The following is an 18,877-nucleotide window of genomic DNA, read 5'->3' on the forward strand; positions in this document are numbered from 1 at the left end:
TTGTCAAAAGGGTGCAACTAGGTACCAGTGGCACACAGAGCACGGGTCCCAGGTCTGGCATTCCCGTCACACTTATGGTGTCACACTAAGGACTACAAAAAGTGATGGTTTGAAGACTTGAATGAGTCTTAACCACTGGTAATTGACTTGGAGACACATCACAGTCCAACTGGTTTTTTGTTGCCCACCATGCCAAATCAGCATGTAACCAATCATAGTTTTCCAACTAACATTGCGTTGAATTATAGGACTTGTGTTGTTTTTACCATTAGGAGCATTAGAAAACCTACCTTGCAAATCATTATTGGTAAAAAAAAAATAAGATTGGTTAAAATGGTCAATTATTGCATGGGTCTCTTGGCAGTGGTGCACACCTATTCCTTCTCTAAGTTTCTGGGTATTTGTTGCCCAATCTGTACATGTTTGTAAGGTAGGTTTGCACTGCTGCTATCTGTACTGTACCTGTTAAGTATGACAGAGACTTGTATTTCTGTTGCCCATGTTTTCACGTTTAGTGCAAATGCAGTCTATACATCTCCTGATGTGCATGTTTTGAGGGAGGCCAACAATGTTTCATCCCATAATTTGTGTGAGGCTGGCCTGCACAGATGCTTTCTGTACTGTAACTTTTTTTTAAGGACAGCCTTAAGAACTGCCTTCTGTGATGTGCCTGTTTTGTTTGAAGGTAGCTGTAGTAAGCAGGACACTGGACAAAGCAGTTCTGTTGCTTATTGTATTTTATTTCACACATGTGCCACACAGCAACCGGTCAGAAGAGACTGTCTGCAGCAACTGACCAGTAGGTACAAACCAACTATGTACATTCTAAGATAGCATGCTCTTAGCCAGAATACCCTGGCACGAGCATACTGGGTAAATAAGCACGTGAAGACCACTGCAGTAGCCTCCAGATATAGAAAGGTTGATCATGCCAAACTGGAACTGCAGGTGGCTTACAGGCGTGCTCATAGGTAGGCCGAACACCACCCGAATTGCCTAATTATGGAAAGTAAGTCCAGAAAAAGAAAATACTTTCTGCAGGTTTGCGTCACTTTTGTGACACAAGCCCAGCACAGAATGTTTGTAAATTTGGACTAAAGTCTGATCATTGTAAAGGGAGACATTGGCAGAAATCGGATACATCCAGATGCCTCACTGTCGTGAAATGGAAAGCCAGCTTGCTGTTCTTTAGAGATGCCTGTATTTGAGGTGTACGGGTACCCTCCGAAGCATGGAAAGATTTGAGAAAAATGTACTTATTTACAGAGATGGAATTGAGTCATAAAAATGTGTGAGTCCCTTGTTTCACCACAATCGTTTGCATGCTCAACGAGCCCTAATCACATGAGGATGAACATATTGGGAAAGGAATGGGTTAACTCATATGGGGATACATGGAATGTGCAATGAGTGTGTTATTCTATTTGTGTTCTTTTTTTTTTTTAAACAGTGTCTTCTAGGATTACTATTTTGCAACATCCCAAAGAAAACATTCTTATATTGTTAACACTGGTTCTCCTATTATGGTATTGGAGGTGTTTTATCTCCGAGCGATACAAAAACTGGACAGGTTCACCTACAGGTGTACTTTTCGAAACAATTTTCTCCAGTAGAGTTAAATTACACAACCACTGGCAAGAATCTCTTGACTTTTTGAGGAGTGGAGACATTATTTTCTTTTTGGTGGGGGCAAACATACAGAAGACATATTCTAATCACATAAATCTGCAGCTCCTGAAATCATCCTGGGCACTTCGTTTTATGCAACTGAGATGCCCTTGTTGTTTTCTAGCTATGATGTTGTGATAAATTGCAGACTAGGTCTTAGGAAGGATAGGGATACAGCTCAATCACAAGAAGAACCACTTGAAGGTGAATCTTTGTTGACAGAGGATTTACTATCAATTTTGTCTTCCAGATTTTGCTTGACAGTTCTATTGCCTCAATTAACATGGATTAATTCATGATAAAAGAACGTACAGAAAGTCAATCCATAGATAAGGAGACTTGGGTAAACGAACAAGATGATATATATGAAAGAGATGGATTCAGACCAAGAGAAATGTACATACTTACCTTCAGCTGAGTTAAGACAGCAGGCTATAAATAAGCTTCATGGTTGTAAGGTGGCTGGACATCCTGAAATAGCGAAAACTTTAACCGCAGTATGGAGATCTTTTTGGTGCTCAAATCTATTCGCCGATGTCAAGAGTTATGCACAAGCATGTCCAATCTGTGCTCATATTGGGTAATTTCATATCACTGCCTTGGTAGTGTAATTGTCAAGAGCTAGCACACTTTTTTTGTGCACAACTGCTGGACTTGGCCCTTTTTGCAGGGTCATCCCTGAACTTTTTGCCATCCTCCTGTATTTTGTCTGACCTGTTTTTGTTGGTTTTATGACTCTGAGCACTTTACCACTGCTGATCAGTGCTAAAGTGCATATGCTCTCCCTAGTGTAAATTAATGTATGGATTAGTGATTCCATGATTGGCTTGTTTGGTTTACTTGTCAGACCCTAGTACAGTGCACTGAGTCTGCCCAGGGCTTGTAAAACCAAATGCTGCTGGTGGGCTTGCAGCCCTGGTTGTGCCATCCACAGAAGCAGTCTTGTAAAATGTGTCTAAGGCCTCCCATTGCAGAGTCTTCTGTGCAGTCTGGTACTGCCATGTTGACTGGGCAAGTGCACCCACTTGCCAGTCCCTAAACCTTCCCTTTTATTCATATCAGACACCCCTATGGTAAGCCCAATGGCAGTGTGCATTGTAAGTAAAGGTAGAACATGCCCTGGTGTGTGTGGCATTTCCTAATAGTGAATTACAGCCATTTTCGTTTTTCACTATTGCAAGGCTACCTGTTCTCCATAGGCCAGAATGGGCAGTTACATGATTACATTTTATAATCCTAACTGACTCAGGGAACATAGTAGAAATTCGAGTGTAGTATGCCTGAACTCAGAATGATAAAATGCATCTTTTAGTGAAGTTGGTTTTTAACATTCTGTGTTTGAAAATACTACTTTTAGAAAGTAGGTATTTTCTTGTCTAACTATCCAGGCATGCCTCTGCTAGGTTGTGTATTCCTTGTCTGGAGTTTGAGTGACAGGGCTGGGGGAGTCCAGGAGACAGGGTGAGTCCACCCAGTGGTGAATAGAGAGATCTGACCCTAGATGGGAGGGAGGTGTTGAACCTGGGGCCTGAATAGGACTGTGCCTGCCCCCCCAGTGCTGGCTCCACCCCCTGTGGTGCGTCTGATGTCTCTGGCCTGCACTGTGAAAGGAGAGAAGGAATCATGTCAACAGAGTGCTCCAGGGCTGTGTCTTTCCTTCACAATTCTGGCTCCACCTTCTGTGGGGCGTCTGATGTTTCTGCCCTGCACTGTGAAAGAAGAGAAGGAGTCATGTCAACAGAGTGCTCCAGGGCTGTGCCTTCCCTCCACAACGCTGGCTCCATCTCCTGTAGGGTGTCTGATGTTTCTGCCCTGCACTGTGAAAGGAAAGAAGGAGTCATGTAAACAGAGTGCTCCAGAACTGGTTTGGACTAGGCAAAGGCCCCTCTGCCCTCAGAGGACAAAGGATTTTGGGGTATAAGTGTTGGGACCCTGATCCCTAGAATTTAGATCACTTTTGGACAAACAAGAAACCTCTGTTGAGGAGAGGAACCTGAAGAAACTGAGGAGAGACTATCCCTAAGTTGAAGTGCTGCTTGGGGGATTGGCCTGCAGTGGTTGCCTGACTGCCAAAGAGAGGAGAAAGAGACTTTGTGTACTTTCATCAACTTGTAAGAATCTCCAAGGGCCTGGAACAGAGCTTGCCTCCTGCTGAAGTCTCAGGGACAACAGACTTCAACCCCCAGCTCCCCAGAGTTCCTTGAGAAGTGCCTGCTGCTGTTTTGGGCCATCTGAGGGACTGCGTGTCGCAAGGAGCTGGAAGCGCGACTCAAGAGGAAGTAGCTTGTTGCCGTCACTGCTGCCGTCACATCATGGAGGTCGCCGTTTTAGCTGTTGTATTGCACCTCATCGAGGGAAGGGTCTCGCAACGAAGAAGAAGCGTGTCACAGTCGCTGCTGCTGTCGTCGCATCGTGGATGTTGCCTCTGTAGCTGTTGTATTGCACCGCATCGAGAGAAGTGTCTCGCAACGAGGAAGAAGCATGTTGCCGTCGATGCTGCTGCCGTCGCATTGTGGATGTCTCCGCTGTAGCTGTCGTATTGCATCGCATCAAGAAAAGCGCCTCGCATCCACGGAGAAGCGCACCACCGTCGGAGCTGCTGCCGTCGCATCTAGGATGTTGTCGCTGTTGTTGTCGTATTGTGCAGTAGCCTCTCGCAACGTCGGAGAAGAGTGTCGCAGCCGAGGCTGTTGCCGTCGCAACGCTGTACCAGGGTGTCGCCGCTGCAGCGGACGCATCGAATCGAACCTTTTTGCATCATCGGAGAAGTGTGCCGCATCTGGAAGATCTTCACGTCTTTATTTCTTTGCACTGGAACTTTGCCGCACATCCATCGCTGCAACACTTTTGTTGTGGAAGCGTCACGCATCGTAAGGTACATTGACTTAAAGTGTCGCATCTTAAGAACTGAACTGAACTAAGCCAAAACTACCATTTTAAGTAAAGTATTGTGGATTTTTGTCGTTTGTGGTCTTGTGTTAAGTCTATATAAAGAATACTTATTTTTAATATACAACTGTGTGGTGTCCATTTGTAGTGTTGTCACGGGATTACTGTATGGGGTCACAAATGCTTTACACACTGCCTCTGAGATAAACCTGTCTGTTTGTGCCAAGCTACAAAGAGGGTGAGCCGGGGGGTATTTTAGGGGTGTACCCCCTTATCCTGACTAGAGGCAAGGGTCCCTATTTGTCACAAGTACCTACCTGTGCCAACTAGAGACCCCCAAATCTAACAACCATTATTTGATTGCATGGTGTTACACAGGTTTTGTTTACTGACAGAGGGTTTCAATTCATTTAAAAATACTGGGCTCCCTTGCTTAACGATCTGGATTTAGAAGTTTGCTGTCCACCAGTTACCATCAAAAAAGATCATCTTCAGATCCACGGGCAGGCATAATGCACTGGGTACAGCTTTGATGAATGTGTCACTATAAGCACACCTCCCCACCTGTGCAGAGCTCATGTGGCCAATTTTAGGAATTAATTAAATCTTATTAAAAAATTATACCTCATTTCACCTTAATATTAAGTAAGAAGACCATCTGGTTTCATTGAGGAGTGGTACAAGGGATCAATAATCTAGTCCTGATGAAAAGCTATAGGGGTAAGATTTGAAACATGTTCACTGAGAGTCACACATTCATTACTCTGTGCTTCTCCTTAAACCGCCTTTTTTACAATACCAGACACAGGATTCAATAAAGTTTAGGTTCCAAGCGGCCAGGTATTTTTTAATCTCACAAATTCCGCTGACCCTTCCACTCTCACATTATTTTATAGCTCACACCTTCCAAAGTGCTCCCCTTCTCCGTCAGTCCTTGCACACCCCGTCCCGCAGTGGGGCGGGAAGAACCTGATGATGAAGCATGCCACCAAGGGACGTTTTGGTCTGTAAGGGTTATTTTAAGAAAAATCATTGTTTTCCTTAAGTATTACCAATATTACTGGAAGGATAGTTTGTTGTATTTCGAGTGTACTTTCTTTGGTTGTTTATGTGAAACTGGAGGCTTAGTCCACCGCGTACCTCTCTCTCCCCCCCCCATTGATTCACTCGCCAGTTACCATCCTCAGGCAAATAGAGGACTAACGGAAATGTTGTATCAATGTGTTGAGATATCATGCTTTGCTACAATAGGAGGTGTGAAGTAAGTTGTTGGTAGCAGAGGTAACAAACAATAAAACTGTACTTTTACTTACTCGAATATCAACTTTCCTTTCTCTGAATGGCCATCATCCTTGCATATTTCCTTTTCACCAGGTTGTGAACATCAGTTCCGTTTGTGCAAGATCACATTACTGCCTTGTTAGACATTTAGAAATAAGGACAAAAAGCTTCTGAAAAGCTAAAAAGTCCTATAAAATCTACTCTGATTGAAAGAGAAGAAATTAAAACTTTTTTCCTTGTTACACTGGCCTCATGTAGGCACAGGAGTCTGGCCCAAAATCCTGGCTACAATTATTTTTAAATAGGGATTTCTGTCAAAATCAATTGGTGGTTGCATGGGAATGCGCATGCACCACCCATGGAACTCCCACTTGAATCAAACTAATGCAAGGCTGCACATTGCTATGCGTTGCATTGCTTTGGGTTTCAAACCAACTGAAATGGTGATTTGCAATCTCAGGAGAAGACTTTGTATCATGTTTGCTAAAAAAGTAATACAAACCTGACGCATACTCTTTTTAAATCTGGGCCTCAGTCTGTACTGCTATGAATGCTAAGCGAGCTTGGCATGGTATGCTGCAAAGTGTGGGAGTCTGTGAATGATTTCTTTTGGTTTGGTAAAAATTAAATACATAGAATTGTTATATGTAAAGCTTAAACAAATGTATTGACTTCAATCGAAGCAGCTTCTTAATAATTTAGGAATAAATATTACCTGTTGAAATTATGGACATCTGCAGAGACATCTGTATGCGTAGTCTATGTTTTTAAATGATAGGCAAATACACATTTCAGCATTTGTGAGTATTTGAATCGAAAATTAATTATTTTTTCACTCCTTTTAACTTGAAATATATTTCTTGGTTATAATACTTTTATGAGAATTATGATTTTAATATTATTCTTGCTAAGAGGATTATATATTTATTTAAGGATTGGAAGCCCAAATAAACCACAAAGGGCCTATTCAGAGTCTGCAGATAGACTAAAGGCAGTTATGGTGGCGGAGGACTTTACGTGTGTCACCATTATGACAGAGTACCCTGCCTACCAAACTCTAAATCGTGCCTAAAATGATTAAAGGAAACGGGCAGGAGGAGCCTCAGAATTTTCACACCTCCAAGTCAGAGAATGATTTGTTTCATAGGCAGCTTAACCAGATAAACGTTGTAGTGTTTTCATGTCACAGTAGTATATAGTTCGGCGCTGAAGTGTAAATAATCCTTGTAGTGATAAACAAAATACCCGACTGCAGGCTCTGACATGGTGCAAAAACAATCCCTCTTAAAGGCCTATTGACTTTTGCATATGTGTTACATGGAAGATAAATTAGGCATACTAATATTGTCGTAACTTCTTTATAATAAACAGTTCAGACCTATACCATCTGAAACACTTTTCCGTGTGCACTAATGAGTTTCATAGCTTTTATCATTGGCTTGTCAGCGTAACCCACACAGGGCTACTGAATTGAGCACAGATCCCTGAATCCTGCCGCTTGCCAGATGTCTAAAGAGACTGAATGATGTCTCAAACAAACAGACATGCCGCGTTTGACATTTATTGCTACGTTCTGACGTAATTCTGTCAGATTCATACTGACCACATGTTGGCATCAATTGTCATTCAACTTCTCATCTGAGCCACCTCGGCAATTCAGGCTCTGAGTTCTGCGATTCTCCTCAACATTCAGATACCGGGCCTATTCCATCATTGATACCCAGATGGATGATCCCACTCATGCCTTCCACCTTTAGGCCCCTTTGACTCGTCAATTGGGAGCCCACCCACATTCGAATATCTGGCCGTTCTATATAACTCCTGTCCTGATGAAGATCCGCCTTTGACCTCCTCAACTTAGGCTAGGGTCGAAACGTCGACGGTTTTCTTGTCCATCCATGTCCTAAAATGCCCTTCTAGGACAGAATCTATAGAATTATTAGGCTATGGGCGATTTTGCTTAAATTTGCAATTGGACCTGTGTCGCCATGTTTTTGTTGTAAATATATGTACAGTATTATGTCACCCTTGTGTTTAAATACACAGATTTGTCACTTGTTCACTATACTCACTATGTCACTATAATCACGTTCACATGCGCCGTTTTTATCGATTGAATTGCCGGACAGCCTTCTGTTCATTTTTGTTTTGTCATGGTAATTGTTGACCCGTTGTATGAATAATTGAAAAACATACCAAAAAAATGCTCAATTTTGACTATAATATACACTACCAGTCCTTCTGTGTCTGAAAGAGTCTTACCAATCTGTTCCCAGAATTCCTCCAATTGAGTACAGTCCCGGAACATGTGCAGGTCGTCTGCTCTTTCTTCCCCACATTTAGGGCACTTCTTTACCTTGTTGCTGTTAATCTTTGACAGTCTTTTTGGGGTCCAATACGATCTATGTATTGTAAAAAGATGTTTTTTCTTCAATGGTGCGGGTTTTGCTACGCGCCCAAAAATTGCATTAGATGTGTGCCAGTTTTAGGTGATGTCTGACCCTGGCAAGACATTCCCCCAGATGTCCTTTGGGGCTTTATATTCTGTTTCGCCTGCTTTTATGAGGGCCCAGTAGTAAAATGATATTTCCTTTTTAAAGACTTCTGTGTTCAGTAGTTTTTGCTCGATGTGGTCATCCCCTTGCAAGTTTTCCTTAATGCCTTTTATCCAGCTGTTTAGTTAATAGTATTTGAATCGAGCTAGTGACCTTTGAGTCTCTTCCTTTAGGGTCTCCCATTCTATGATTTTGTTGTTTGTTATCAACTACCCCCAGTAATTTATATTACCTTCCCTCAGGGGGGTCACTAGGCTGTCTTTTAGGCAGTCAGGAGTACCTGGGGATTCCCAGATTGGTGCATACTTACGTTAGTATGGTACCTTTAGGGTCCTCCTTATTTCATACCAAATTCTTGCTGCTGATTTCAACGTCTTTAGTTTAATCTTTTTGAAATATTTGCAGTGACCGAATTTGTATAAGTAATGGTCACCGTCAGGGCCGATAAGGGCTTTTAGGTGCACAGGCCATGTTTCCCATTTGCCCAATAGGATCCTTATGTTCTTAAACTGAAAGGCTCTGCAGTACTCCAGTATATCCGGTCTGGCAATGCCTCCCAGAACAACGTATTGAGGTATGCATGGAAATGGTTATCTTTGGGATTAGTTACAATACACACCTTCCTACACTGACTAAAGACCAAGAAAATATCCTTTTTCTACTAACACTGTTAGCCAGAAGGGAAATTTGCATTAACTGGGAAAAAGAAACGCCATCAAAACACACCGCCTGATTAAACTCCATACTAAGGGTCTACAAACTGGATAAGCAGAGGAAGGAGAGTAAGAAAAACAAGTTCTGGAATATTTGGGAAAGATACATCCAATCAAATATTAGGTAGTCCAATGATTAAGGAAAGGTAACAACGATTTCAAGCCGGGCCTTGAATTGAGTAGTCATTATGACTAGCCCCCCTCCTCCAAAAAAGATTGTGTGCCAGGGGATTGACAAAAAGGGGCCCAGTTGACAAGGTTAGATGTATCCCCTACGGGACATCTTATGGTCGCAGAGTATTTGGTACAGAACGGAAAAAAGGGCCTCTGACTCCTCCAAACTCCCAAAAATGTTGCTTGATGAGGACTAAAAATAAATAAATAATAAATACCAGTCCTTCTGTGTGTGTTTATCTTTCTTGTGTGTTTCAATCATCTTTTTAATTATAAAAACTACAAAGAAATTGCTGTCTACCCGACAGAACCGATTGTTGTTTATGGTATACATTCCCAAGTTCTGAGGGATACTGGGTTACCCCATTGCTCTGCACACAATCCCACACAGCAGCCATCAGACATACAATCTTAAAATTATAAAATTACAGTCGGCAAAGCAAAATACTATGGGGCAGATTTATAAGCCTCTTGCGCTGCCAGTACGTCAATTTTTGTGACACATTGGCAGCACATTTCCCTGCCCCATATTTACAAGGACAGGAAAAGCCACCCTGCGCGGCTTTTCCTGTCCTTGTAAATATGGCCCCTTTACGCGCAGCACTTTGCATGAAAGGGGCGTTCCATGGGTGTTGCTTTGGGTGTTCCCACGCAACACCCATGGAACAAGACACATTTCCAGATTTACGATTCCTCGTAAATCTGGAAATGCGTTTAAATGCTACGCCTCCCCAGGAAAGGCTTAGGGAAGAGCAACAAGGAGAAATGTATTCATTTCTCCTCATTTTGTTTCCTGTTTCTATGCGTGCTGCATTCTGCAGCACACATAGTAAGAGGAAATCACCTCTAATGATTGTTTTTGTTCAGGAAGGGTTCCCTTCCTGCACACAAACAATCATTGAAACAATACTGTTTTTCAACTTCAATGTGTGCTAGTGCAGCACACATATACGTTGAAAAACAGCATGTCAGAATGTTTTGTGCAGGAAGGGAACCCTTCCTGAACAAAAACAATCTCCCCATGACATAGGCATCCTTGCACCATGGTGCAAGGGTGGCTGCGTCGGCGCATGGCAACAGTTTGTGCGACAGCGCTGGGAGAAGCACAGAGATGCGACATATTGTTGTAAATATGTTGCATCACTGTGCTTTCCAAACTAACACAGCGCGGCACAGCAAAATGACTTGCTGCACCGTGCTGCGTTAGTTTATTGTAAATCTGCTCCTATCTCTCCTAAGAGGCTCTATCAAGAGTTTTCACAATACAAATCTTTATAACCAGGATTTGTCGGTTTGTCAGAGGAAGGTAACCAACACCAAAACTCTAGCCTAATATGGTACTCTGCGAGATTCCATGTAACATAATACCTATATGTAGGCTTTAGTATAGTGTAATAACAATCCATTCATAAATATCTATTAATTTTAACATATGTGTTAGAACTGCGGTTTCTGGTTGTCACAGGTATGCACCCTGTCCAAGCCGAAACGACAACTCTAGTCAGAGTAAGCTAGATACACACTAAAAGATAACCTGTGCTCACCCTCTGGTAGCTCGGCACAGAGCAGTTAGGCCTATCTAAAGAGGCAATGTGTAAAGTATTTGTGCAACAAACACACAGTAACACAATGAAAACACCACAAAAATACTCCACACAGGTTTAGAAAAAATAGATTAAATTTTTATTAATAAAACAAGAAAAAAATTTCAATAAGTTGAACCTGAGTTATAAATTTCTAAAGGTCAAATGGAAATACAGTGCTTAGAGTCAAAGCGCCAAACGGGGATATCAAGCTAGACCGGGCTACAGCCAAATTCAGGCCAACCGCAAAGAGGGCAGGCCGGCTACAGAAAAAAAGTACATTGGATGGACGAAGCATCCTCGTCGAAGACTCGATGCGAGGAGCAGAGGAGGTGCTGTGTCGCCATCGATCCCATGGATGGAGGCAATGCATCAGTTCCGATCTGTGCATTCAACGAACCTCTTTTTGGTATCATTGAATGGATGTTGTCGAGCGGCAACTGCATTAGGGACAAAGGGCAATGTGTTGGTTCCGATAGGCGCATAGTCGTCTATGGGTCAGTTTTCTTGGATCAGCAAAGCAGAAATCACATTTCAAGGTCCCAGCACTGAATTGGCACCACTTGGCAGGTCAGGACTCACAGATGGCAGAGTCCAGGTGCAGATGCAGGGTTTAAGGAAGTCTTTAATGGACCTGGGACTTCAGAACAGGGGGCAAGCCAGCAAACCCTTGAAGTCACTCTGGGTTCAAGTGAGATGGGACCTGACTTGTCCTCAGCAGGGCAGAAATCAGCAGGCAGTAGGGAAACAAAGCAAAGCAGAAAAGCAGTTTTCCAGAGCAGCAGTAAAGTAGAGTGGCAATCCTTCTAGCACAGCAGTCTTTACTCATAGCAGAGTTCTTCACAGATTCAGTAGTGTACTGTCTTGGTAGGGTCAGAGGACCAGTACTGATACCCAGTTGTACCTTTGAAGTGGGAGTGACTTCAAAGCAGGCACTTGAAGTGCATAGGTCCCCCTTTCTTCCCAGCCATGGCTCCAGACCATCAGTAGGGGGTAATCAGCCCTTTATGTTGGAAACAGGACCCTGCCTATGACAGGTATGTGTCAGCTCCCCCCTCTTCCTGCTCAGGAAGAGCTATCATAATGCAGATGAATGCAGATGGGAACTCAGACACACCTATGCTTCCTGTGTTTGTGGCTTTCTAGAGGGAATGCACAAAGTGTAGCTGTCACCCTCCCCAGACGTTTATTGAAGACAGGCTGCAAGGCACACAGATCAATCAATCAGGGAAATTGTAAGACGACTACTCACCCGTGAGGGTCTCAAGGCGCTGGGGAGTGTGGGGGAGCAGCTCCAGTCAGTCGAAGAGCAAGGTCTTGACAGTCTTCCTGAAGATGTGTAGGGTAGGGGCGTGCCTGATGTTGATCAGCAGCTCGTTCCAAGTCTTGGCCGCGATGTAGGAGAAGGTTCGTCCACCCATTCTTGCTCTGCGGATGCACTTGGTGTTAGCGAGGGCATGGATAGGAGGTTCCTCTTTGGTACGTGACACAAGATTCTGTTGTTGTGCTATCGGGGTCTGGTGTGGTGGAGGCATTTGTAGGCCAGGGTGAGTATCTTGATGGTTACTCGTTTCTCGACGGGGGAGCCAGTGGAGGTTACATAGGTGCTGGGTGATGTTTTCATGTCGAGGGATGCCAAGGGCGAGTCTGGCTGCAGTTTTTTGTATGGTCTAGAGTTTGCAGCGCAGAGAATTGTTGATCCCAGCGTATAGGCCATTTCCGTAGTCTAGTCTGCTGGTTATGAGTGTGTGGGTGACGGTCTTCCTTGAATTAGTGGAGATACATTTGAAGGTCTTTCGGAGGATGCGGAGGGTGTTGAAGCAGATGGAGGTGACGGCGCTGACCTGTAGGGTCATGGAGAGGGAGTAGTGGAGTATGATGCTGAGGCTTCGGGTGTGGTCTGTGGGGGTCAGGGGGTTGCCGAGGGAGGTGGGCCACCATGCAGGGGGATGGTCTGAGGATGAGGACCTCTGTCTTCTCCAGGTTAAGCTTCAGGCAGCTGCTGCTCATCCAAGATGCGATGTCTTTCATTCCTTCCTGGAAGTTGAGTCTGGTGGTGATGGGGTCTTTGGTGAGGGAGAGTATGAGCTGGGTGTCATCGGCGTAGGATACTATGCTGAGTCTGTGCTGTCTTACGATGCCAGCGAGGGGGCCAATGTAGATGTTGAAGAGCATGGGGCTGAGCGGGGATCATTGGAGTACTTCACAGTTGATTTCCGTGGGTTCGGAGAGGAAGGGTGGGAGTCTGATTCTTTGGGTTCTGCCGGTGAGGAAGGAGCTGAGCCAGTCGAGCGCAATTCTCTGAATGCCGGCTTCGTGGAGTCTGGCGGTGAGTGAGCGGTGGGAGACAGTGTCGAATGCTGCAGAGAGGTCGAGAAGGATCAGGGATGCGGTGTGTCCTTGGCCGAGGAGGGTGTGAATGTCATCTGTGGCTGCGAGTATTGCGGTCTGTCTTCTGTCATTGCTGTAGAATCGGGATTGAGAGGGTTTGAGTTTTCTTCGATGAATTTCGTTAGCTGGACGTTGACAGTCTTCTCTGTGGATTTGGCCGCGAAGGAGAGGAGGGAGATGGGTCAGCAGTTCTTGAGGTCCGTGGGATCTGCGGATGGCTTCTTGAGTAGGGGTCTGACTTCTGCGCATTTCCAGTCGTTGGTAAAGATGCCGATTTCAAAGGTGCCTTTGTTGATGCTTCATAGTTTTGGAGTGATGGTGGCGGGGGCTCTGTGGAAGATGTGCGGGGCAGGGGTCCGTGGGGGCTCCTGAGTGGATGCCTTTCATGGTCGATGCAGTGTCTTCGGTGATGACTGGGGTCCAGGTGGAGATGGTGGGCTGGCTGACGTTCCTGTAGGATGGTCTCGGAGTCGGATATCTGATCATTGAAGTTGTCGTAGAGGCCCTTGATCTTCAGATGTAAGTAGGAGCTGAGCTTGTTGCAGAGGTCCAGGGGGTGGTGATGTCCATGGTTTTGCTGGGAGGTTTGGTGAATTGTTGGTGACGCTAAAAAGTTCCTTGAAGTTGCTGGAGTTGGCAAGGATCTTGTTCTGGATGAAGGTCCTTTTGGTGGATCTGATGCTTTGGTGGTATTCTGTCATGGCGTTCTTGTAGGTGGTCCGGTCTTCTGGGGATTCTGTTTCTCCAGTTCTTCTAGAGACGTCTGCAGGTGCGCCTGGAGTCTTGGAGGTAGGCGGTGAACCAGGTGACCTTCCTGTGGTGCTGTCTGTTGGGGTTAAGTAGGGGTGCAAGCTTGTATGCGCAGTTGGAGATTCATCTGTGGAGTTCCTTTGCTGCGAGGTTGGCGTCAGTCGAGGTGGCTGGGGCGTCGGGGCTGAAGGCAGAGCTGAGATGCTCCTCAGTGATCTTGCTCCAGTTTCTTCATGGTGGGTGGCATATGGGTATGGGTGCTATGGGTTTGTCGATGTGGAAGTGTACGCAGTGATGGTCCGTCCATGGGGGTTGCGTGGTGTGGCTGAAATGGATTTTGTTACCTCCTGCAAAGATGGGGTTGAGGGTGTGTCCTGCTTTGTGGATGGGGGTGGTGACAAGTTGTGTTAGTCCGAGGTTGTCCAGGAGGGTGGTAGAGTTGGGGTCGCTGAGGTTGTTGAGGTGGAAGTTGAGGTCTCCGATGAGTTTGTAATCCATGGAGGCAATGGTGTGGGGTGCGATGAGGTCGGCAATGGATGTGGTGAATGCAGTGCGGGGTCCAGGAGGTCTGTAGGCAAGGGTGCCTCTTCGGGTTGTCTGGGACTGCTCTGGATCTGGAAATGGAGGTGTTCGGTGGTGGGCAGGCTGTCGTTAGAGCAGTAGGTCATGAGTTGGAGGGAGCTCTTGTGTGCGATGGCTAGTCCTCCTCCTAGGGGTTGGGGCGGTCCTTCCTCTGGATCTTGTATCCTTTCGGGATGGTGGTGGCGATGTCGGGGCGAAGATGGAGTTGGTCCACGTTTCTGTGAAGAATGCGATGTCTGGTGAGAGGGTGTCAAAGAGGTCTCAGATCTCTTTTGCATGTCTGTGCAGGGAGTGCACATTGAGGAGGATGCACCTCAGGGCTTCGGAGTTGTTGGTAATCGGCATGGGGAGTGGCCGGTGGTGAAGGTCTGGTGGCAGTGATGGTAGAAGAACTGTCCGTGGGTGGTGCTCAGTGTGGACAGCTGGCCGTTGTTGTTCCTTCCGGGGTTGAGTGCAAGGAGGGCGGCTGAGTCATAGCGGTGGGACGTCGGAGATCCAGGGCTCCTGGCACTGGTCGGGTCACGGACGAGCACAGATGGGTTTGCCTTTGGCGTGCCAGCGGCGCACCCGCTGCACGCGGCCGTCATTAAATAGGGGAGCGGGGAGGGAAAGCACAGCTGGGAAGCAGGAGCGGGAAATGGCGGGGGAGGGGCTGCGAGGGTAGCAGTGGCGGGAAAAGGGCGCCGGAGTGAGCATAGAGGAAGATATAGGGGCACAAGAGAACAAGGCACAAAATAAAGGCACAATACAGGGGCACAATAACACAGGCACACAATAAGGCACAATACAGGGGCACAGGAGAACAGGCAAAGACACAAAATATGGCACAATACAGGGGCACAAAAGAACAGGCACAGGCTCAAAATAAGGTACAATACAGGGGCTCACAGAAACAATACCTGACAGGACCGTCGGAGAGCGGACTCGAATCCTGCTGATCAGGGCAGCGTCAAACATAGCAGAAGCAGCACACCAGCAGAGCTGCCGGGGTGAGAGCTGGTCCTTGACCAGGAGGTCTGTATGAAAGGAATCTGCTGCACTGGCTGATGATGGAGTTTCAAGCACTTTGAAGGAGAAGCCCAAGTTGGAAAGTAAGGATGCAGTCTTCTGCAGGTGGTCCTCAACAGAGGCAAACGATGGAGGTACGGAAAAAATGTATTCCTGACTAGCAAAGATGGGCAGCGATCACCTACATCATCTTGATGAACACCTGGAGAACTGCTTGGATTTTAACCCAGACACCCACCATGTCATACAATTTAACATCACCGTCGTGCTGGCTGGTAGGAGATGCCACTGTTAGCTGGAGATGTACAAGAACAACAGCATTAGCCGAAGCCACTGCATTGAATTTGTCGAACAGAAGCTCGAGGAGTTCAAGAAGCAGCCTCATATCCAGACGGCTACCACTCAGGCCGGCAGGAAGCTCCATCCAGGCGCACATCTTTACTCGGCTCCAATTCACAGGGTATCCAGGATGAACGAAGGAAATCAAAAAGGGGGAGTGAAGAGGAGGTGCCGATGGGCACCGAGGTGGGCACGTCTTCCTCTTATCAGGAATTCAGGTTAATCAAAAAGGGCCACCTCACATTGGGTGGGTGTATATCCAGATGTCATTGGAATACACCTTCTTTGTTAAAATACCCCTCACACACCAAAAGGGCCCTTGGTGTCATGCTTCATCATCGGGGTCTTCCCGTCCCGCTGCGGGGCGGGGCAGTGCTGCGACAAGCGGATACGCCGGAGCACCTTTAGGTGGAGGTGCTATGTGTTGGGAGTGAGTGTCAGTGGGGTCAAGAGTGATATAAGTGTGGGTCGTTAAAAAATACCTGGCCTAGTGGAAAAAAGAAATTTTATTAAACACTGGCTGGTATTATTAAAAGAAAAGTGAAGCGGAGAGATGGAGCAGATTAATGGGCTCTCTGTCCTATGTGGGTCAACATGTTTCGAGGCGCGGGGCCTCTTCGTCAGGACCTAGGAGAGATCCCCCTGTCACTCACTAGTGTTTCTCCACAGAGGTAGAAAAAGTACCTCTGCTTCCGCTTCACTTTTCTTTTAATAATACCAGCCAGTGTTTAATAAAAAAAAATGTTTCCACTAGGCCAGGTATTTTTTAACGACCCACACTTATATCACTCTTGACCCCACTGACACTCACTCCCAACACATAGCACCTCCACCTAAAGGTGCTCCGGCGTATCCGCTTGTCGCAGCACTGCCCCGCCCCGCAGCGGGACGGGAAGACCCCGATGATGAAGCATGACACCAAGGGCCCTTTTGGTGTGTGAGGGGTATTTTAACAAAGAAGGTGTATTCCAATGACATCTGGATATACACCCACCCAATCCAGGATGAACGACCAGTGTGTCCAATGGGGTCCACAGCTGCAGCCTGTCCCAGGGTTTTTTCTCCTGTGAGCAGTAAGAGCAGAAGAATGCCTACTTTCTAAAAGTGGTATTTCTTAAATAGTAACGTTAAATCTAACTTTACCATTAAAGAGGATTTATCATTAACATTCCAAAGACATAAAACATGATGCAGCTACTCCTTTCTGATCAGCAATTACAGCTTAAAAGGTTGTAAGGAATTCCCAATGTTAACCTAGGAGAGGAGTAGACCTCACAGTAGTGAAAACAAATGTTGGTGTTTGTCTCTAACAGGACATGCAAACGGTAAAAGTGTATGTCCTACCTTTTACTTGTACAGCACCCTGCCCTCAGGACTACCCAGGGCTTACCTTAGGTATGATTATGTGCAAAAAAGGGGAGTTTAAGGCTTGACAAGTGGTTTTAAATGCCAAGTGGAAGTGGCAGTAAACTGAACACACAGGCCCTGCAATACCAGGCCTGAGACAGGTTTGAAAGGCTATTTAGGTGGGTGGTTCACCAATTCTGAAGGCCCATAATTAGCATTTAGATTACAGACACCGGGTATATGGTATACCACTGTACAAGGGACTTAAAAGGCAACTATATATGCTAACCATATATATACCGATGTCACAATGTTTAGAGGAGAAGAACAAGCACATTATCACTGGTCAGCAATGGTAAAGTGCTCAGAGTCCTAAGGCCAACAAAAAGATACAGCAAAAAGAGTAAGCAGGTGAAAAACTTGGGGTGACCCTTCAGAGAGAGCCTTTTTCCAACAATATGCTTTTCACAATGTCAGGCATACTGCCTTTATAAAACATTGTCATAATGCATAAACAATCATGCATATAAACGTTGTCATTGGCTGGTCACTATAAGCAATGCAGACCTACTGTGTTGATCATAACCATTCTTGCAAGGAAACCATCAGGTATACCGTAATTAAATGACAAATGTGTACAAAATTACAATTCTCAAAACATTATAAAATCCTTCCTAACAGAGTATACTAAGGATTACCACAGCACACATTCTACCGACACAGTTTGTTTAGGTGGGTAAGTAACGCCAAATCCATTGCCTACTGCAGTAAACTGTGAGATTTCATGTAATAAAATACCTGCCAACAGGCTTAAGCAACGCGTAATAAGAGCCCATCCATAAAAGTCTTTTGCCTTTAACAGATGCTTTTCACAATAAGTAAGTCAGGCATACTGGCTTTGTCATAACATTTAATACTAAACAGATTACACCTATGGAATCTGGCATAACATTTACCAATTAAATGATAAAGCCGCCAGCTTTACCATTGGATTGAAACACACGCCTATTCAGGTTTACATAAACTGGCAACCATCATGCATACACCTATAAAGTTATAAATATGTTGAAAAATACAGTTTACAGAAAAATATACAGCCATTTCAATAGGTCTTAAAATGAATAGCTACAGTGAAAACACCATAAGATTGTCAGAGTGGGTGGCTAACACCAAAACCCTTGCATACAACAGTAATCTGTGAGATTACATGTCACAAAATACCTTGAACACAATTACCCACTGTTAATGGCCTGCTAGTTTTAACAAATCCTTTTCACAATAAATAAGCAAGGCCTATTGTGATTGTCACAACTTTCCTTAAGTAGATCAGACTTACGGCATCAGAGGTAAATTTTTCCAGTACACCAATTAGGTTGTCACCTTAACTAACTTCTAGGCTAAGGCAGTTTTGAAAATTAGCTTTCTTATAAGGCAACAATCAGGCACACAATCATAAAATTAACAACCATTTAAAAAGCAATAGGTCTCGCATTACTGAAATTTTGAGCTATTACGTTGCATTAGTATTAGCAACGGCAATAGCTCAAACATTCAGTAATGCGAGTCCTTTTGCTTTGCAAATGCTTGTTTGTTATTG

At 45.1% G+C, this 18,877-nt stretch overlaps 1 protein-coding gene across 1 annotated transcript in view; it reads right to left on the reverse strand.

Annotated features, from left to right (window-relative positions):
- GYG2 (glycogenin 2) overlaps positions 1 to 18,877 on the reverse strand; it is a 251,993-nt gene that overhangs the window by 60,519 nt on the left and 172,597 nt on the right. The window lies entirely within an intron of this gene.

This window comes from Lissotriton helveticus, chromosome 8, assembly GCF_964261635.1.
Source record: "Lissotriton helveticus chromosome 8, aLisHel1.1, whole genome shotgun sequence".
NCBI classification, from domain to species: domain Eukaryota; kingdom Metazoa; phylum Chordata; class Amphibia; order Caudata; family Salamandridae; genus Lissotriton; species Lissotriton helveticus.